Here is a 6,000-nt window from a genome sequence, read left to right on the forward strand (position 1 = left end):
TATGGTGAACCGTTATGTGATAAAGTCGGAGCATGATTTATTTTTTGATTGTCATCCTTTGTGTGGAGGTCGGGATCGCGCGATGGTTAACTCCTACCAACCCTTCCCCTAGGAGCATGTGTGTAGTACTTTGCTTCGCTGGCTAATAAATTTTTCAATAAGTATGTGAGTTCTTTATGACCAATGTTGAGTCCATGGATTATACGCACTCTCACCCTTCCATCATTGCTAGCCTCTTCGGTACCGTGCATTGCCCTTTCTCACCTCGAGAGTTGGTGCAAACTTCGTCGGTGCATCCAAACCCCATGATTCGATACGCTCTATCACACATAAGCCTCCTTATATCTTCCTCAAAACAGCCACCATACCTACCTATCATGGCATTTCCATAGCCATTCCGAGATATATTGCCATGCAACTTCCATCATCATCATATACATGACTTGAGCATTCATTGTCATATTGCTTTGCATGATCGTAACATAGCTAGCATGATGTTTTCATGGATTGTCCATTTTTTGATGTCATTGCTACGCTAGATCATTGCACATCCCGGTACACCGCCGGACGCATTCATATAGAGTCATATTTTTGTTCTAGTATCGAGTTGTAATATTGAGTTGTAAGTAAATAAAAGTGTGATGATCATCATTGTTAGAGCATTGCCCCAGTGAGGAAAGGATGATGGAGACTATGATTCCCCCACAAGTCGGGATGAGACTCCGGACTTAATGAAAAAAGAAAGGCCAAAGAAGCCCAAATAAAAAAGGGGGCCAAAGAAGCCCACCAAAAAAAGAGAAAATAAAAAAATGAGAGAAAAAGAGAGAAGGGGCAATGTTACTATCCTTTTCCACACTTGTGCTTCAGAGTAGCACCATGTTCTTCATATAGAGAGTCTCCTATATTGTCACTTTCATATACTAGTGGGAATTTTCATTATAGAACTTGGCTTGTATATTCCAACGATGGGCTTCCTCAAATGCCCTAGGTCTTCATGAGCAAGAAAGTTGGATGCACACCCACTTAGTTTCAGTTTGAGCTTTCATACACTTATAGATCTTAGTGCATCCGTTGCATGGCAATCCCTACTCCTCACATTGACATCAATTGATGGGCATCTCCATAGCTCGTTGATTAGCCGCGTCGATGTGAGACTTTCTCCTTTTTTGTCTTCTACACATAACCTCCACCATCATATTCTATTCCACCCATAGTGCTATATCCATGGCTCACGCTCATGTATTGCGTGAGAGTTGAAAAAGTTTGAGAATACTAAAGCATGAAACAATTGCTTGGCTAAAACCGGGGTTGTGCATGATTTGAATATTTTGTGTGATGAAGATGGAGCATAGCCAGACTATATGATTTTGTAGGGATAACTTTCTTTGGCCATGTTGTTTTGAAAAGACATGATTGCTTTATTAGTACGCTTGAAGTATTATCGTTTTTATGTCAAAAGATAGACTATTGCTTTGAATCACTCGTGTCTTAATATTGCCATGATTAGATTACATGATCAAGATTATGCAAGGTAGCATTCCACATCAAAAATTATCTTTTTTATCATTTACCTACTCTAGGACGAGCAGGAATAAGCTTGGGGATGCTGATCCGTCTCCGTCGTATCTATAATTTTTGATTGTTCCATGCCAATATTATTCAACTTTCATATACTTTTGGAACCTTTTTATACTATTTTTGGGACTAACATATTGATCCAATGCCGAGTGTCAGTTCCTATTTGTTGCATGTTTTATGTTTCGCAGAAACCCCATATCAAACGGAGTCCAAACGGGATAATAACGGACGGAGAATATTTTTGGAATATTTGTGACATCTGGGAGGAAGAATCAACGCGAGACGGTGCCCGAGGGGGCCACGAGGCAGGGGGCGCGCCCCTGACCCTCGTGGGCACCTTGTAAGGCGGTTACTACTCTTCGTTGGCCGCAAGAAAGCTAATTTTTGGGGGAAAAAATCTGGGCGAAGGTTTCGATCCAATCGGAGTTACGAATCTCCGGATATATAAGAAACGGTGAAAGGGCAGGAGCCGGGAATGCAGAAACACAGAGAGACAGAGAGACAGATTGATACTTCTCCAACGTATCTATAATTTTTGATTGTTCCATGCTATATTATATTCTGTTTTGGATGATTATATGGCTTTATTATACAATTTTATATTATTTTTGGGACTAACCTATTAACCGGAGGCCCAGCCCAAATTGCTGTTTTTTTTGCCTATTTCAGTGTTTCGAAGGACAGGATATCAAACGGAGTCCAAACGGAATGAAACCTTCGGGAACGTGATTTTCGGAACAAACGTGATCTAGAGGACTTGGAGTCTATGTAAAGCAATCAACAAGGAGAGCATGAGGCGAGGGGCGCGCCTACCCCCCTAGGCGCGCCCTCCACCCTCGTGGGGCCCATGTTGCTCCACCGACGTACTTCTTCCTCCTATATATACCTACGTACCCCCAAACGATCATATACAGAGCCAAAACCCTATTTCCACGACCGCAACCTTCTGTACCCGTGAGATCCCATCTTGGGGCCTTTTCCGGTGCTCCGCCGGAGGGGGCATTGATCACGGAGGGCTTCTACATCAACACCATAGCCTCTCCAATGATGTGTGAGTAGTTTACCTCAGACCTTCGGGTCCATAGTTATTAGCTAGATGGCTTCTTCTCTCTCTTTGGATCTCAATACAAAGTTCTCCTCGATCTTCTTGGAGATCTATTCGATGTAATCTTCTTTTGCGGCGTGTTTGTCGAGATCCGATGAATTGTGGGTTTATGATCAAGTTTATCTATGAACAATATTTGAATCTCCTATGAATTCTTTTATGTATGAATGGATATCTTTGCAAGTCTCTTCGAATTATCAGTTTGGTTTGGCCTACTAGATTGATATTTCGTGCAATAGGAGAAGTGCTTAGCTTTGGGTTCAATCTTGCCGTGCTCGATCCCAGTGACAATAGGGGAAATGAAACATATTGTATTGTTGCCATCAAGGATAAAAAGATGGGGTTTATGTCATATTGCATGAGTTTATCCCTCTACATCATGTCATCTTACTTAAAGAATTACTCTGTTCTTATGAACTTAATACTCTAGATGCATGATGGATAGCGGTCGATGTGTCGAGTAATAGTAGTAGATGCAGAATTGTTTCGGTCTACTTGTTGCGGACGTGATGCCTATATACATGATAATACCAAGATATTCTTATAACTATGCTCAATTCTATCAATTGCTCGACAGTAATTCGTTTACCACCGTAATACTTATGCTCTTGAGATAAGCCACTAGTGAAACCTATGGCCCCCGGGTCTATTTTCCATCATATTAATCTTCCAACACTTCGCTATTTTTATTGCCGTTTATTCTACTTTGCATCTTTATCATAAAAATACCAAAAATATTATCTTATCATATCTATCAGATCTCACTCTCGTAAGTAACCGTGAAGGGATTGACAACCCCTTTATCGCGTTGGTTGCAAGGTTCTTATTTGTTTGTGTAGGTGTGTGGGACTCGCGCGTGGTCTCCTACTGGATTGATACCTTGGTTCTCAAAAACTGAGGGAAATACTTACGCTACTTTGCTGCATCACCCTTTCCTCTTCAAGGGAAAACCAACGCAGTGCTCAAGAGGTAGCAAGAAGGATTTCTGGCACCGTTGCCGGGGAGTCTACGCACAAGTCAAGACATACCAAGTACCCATCACAAACTCTTATCCTTCGCATTACATTATTTGCCATTTGCCTCTCATTTTCCTCTCCCCCAATTCACCCTTGTCGTTTTATTTGCCCTCTCTTTTCCGTTCGCCTCTTTTTCGCTTACTTCTTGTCTGCTTGTGTGTTGGATTGCTTGTTTGTCACAATGGCTCAAGATAATACTAAATTGTGTGACTTTACCAATACCAACAACAATGATTTTCTTAGCACTCCGATTGCTCCTCTTACCGACGCGGAATCTTGTGAAATTAATGCTACTTTGTTGAATCTTGTCATGAAAGATCAATTCGCTGGCCTTCCTAGTGAATATGTGTAGCGACCAGACCTCAAATGGCCTGTGCTGCTGTGCACCAGTGTCATCCCTGGATCAGTAATGCTGACACGCACAGTACAAATGGAGGATCTATAATAGAGTAGCAATCACACACTTATTACATCGAATATCTCCAAAGAGATTAAGTATGATAAACATGGCTTAAGGCCATCTAAAATGATAACAGCGGAAGACTTGGAAGATAAGTGAGTCCATCAACTCCAGCGGCATCACTGAGTATAAGACCACGACCTAAGGCACCTTACTCGTCGTCTGAAAAGTCTGCAACATGAAACGTTGCAGCCCGAAAACGGGTCAGCACATAGAATATGCTGGCAATGTAACACATAGAGAATAATAAACAATAATAATGCTATACTACATGCATATATGGCTGGTGGAAAGCTCTATGGTTACGGTTTTGCGAAAAGCCAATTTTATCCTACTTCAAAGGAATAAATTTTATTTAACTATCATGGTGGTTGTGAAACATTGAGATGGTTGACAGCATCTCAATCCCAGTTAAAATGTCATCAATAACCCAACAAAATTAATTAGTAGTAACATAGTGATGAGATTCACATGATAATCCAAGTACTAGATACTCAAGTTGTCCATAACCGGGGACACGGCTAACCATGATTAGTTTATACACTCTGCAGAGGTTTGTGCACTTTTCCCCACAAGACTTGATCTCCTCCGTTGGGTTACTCGCACTACATGGTGTTTGAGTAACGGATGACCAAGACACAGTCTTTCAGAAGTGTTTGCACCTTACGTATGGGTAGACAGTTACACCTACTTTCCCCTACATCTGCTAGTCTACCACTGTAAGAATTCACACAACTTAGTCAACTATGCTAGAGCCCATAATAGCTTGCGGCTGCACACGGAAGTTTCTAGCATGAATAATCTCATGATCCCTTTGAACCTGGGTGGCGGTCCAAAAGAAAAACAGGCAATCCTGGAGTACCCAGGTACCTCAATCCACCCAGATGTGAGTTTAAGTTGCCACCTTAAGTAAACCATTAATTAACAATCTCACATCTTTCATGAATTTCACTCAAACCCAATCCACGTCTACGAGCATAGCATGGCAATAGTAAAAGCAACGTAGAAGTAACTCCCAAGGGTTTGAATAGTAAACAGGTGATAGGTTCTACCTCAACTACTTCCCAATACCCACAATTTAATTAGATCCTAATCATGCAAGTGTTTGAGGAAAACAGATCTAATGCAATAAAAACTGGGTATGAACGGGATATGATCAAAGTGTTACTTGCCTTGTTGATGATCCGCAAAACCTAGCGATTCGAAGTAACAAGCGGCACACTCCGGGTACTCTATCACAAACAAACAAGCATACAATCAGTACTCATCTAATGCACAGGTAAAACTCGATTGAAAGATCCAACCAGAAAGTTCAACTTAAGAACTCCGGTTTGCAAAAAGAATCAACTCGAAAGAAGCAACGAAAGTCAAACGGCGAAAGAAAGAAACTTCGTTTGCTAATATGGATCTAGGTCAAATTTTACTGTAGCAAAAACTTGTTTGAGTAGGTTAAATGGAAAGAGAATTTTGAGACGAAACTCTAGGCGCTTGAATCACCTGATTTCGATAAACGAGCAAGAAGTTAAACAGAATCGAAAATTCGATCAGAAATCGAATCTGAGAAAATCACAGAAAAATCCGACGAAAAAGAAAAACGGACGAACGGTTAAATAACGGACGTTCGTTAACCGAGAAAAACCGACGAACACGTTCGTTAAAACGAACGGTTCGGTGAACGCTCGTAAAATAATAAAACCGAAAAAAACCGATCTAGGGTTTTTTTTAAACGAAGGGTTTTTTTAAAACGAAAAACCGGCAAGTCAACGGGCGGCGGGCATACCTCGTCGGGGCTACTCCGGCGAGGCTCCGACGGGGCTCCGGCTCGGGCGGCGAGGGGCGCG

This window comes from Triticum aestivum, chromosome 4D (assembly GCF_018294505.1).
Source record: "Triticum aestivum cultivar Chinese Spring chromosome 4D, IWGSC CS RefSeq v2.1, whole genome shotgun sequence".
Taxonomy (NCBI): domain Eukaryota; kingdom Viridiplantae; phylum Streptophyta; class Magnoliopsida; order Poales; family Poaceae; genus Triticum; species Triticum aestivum.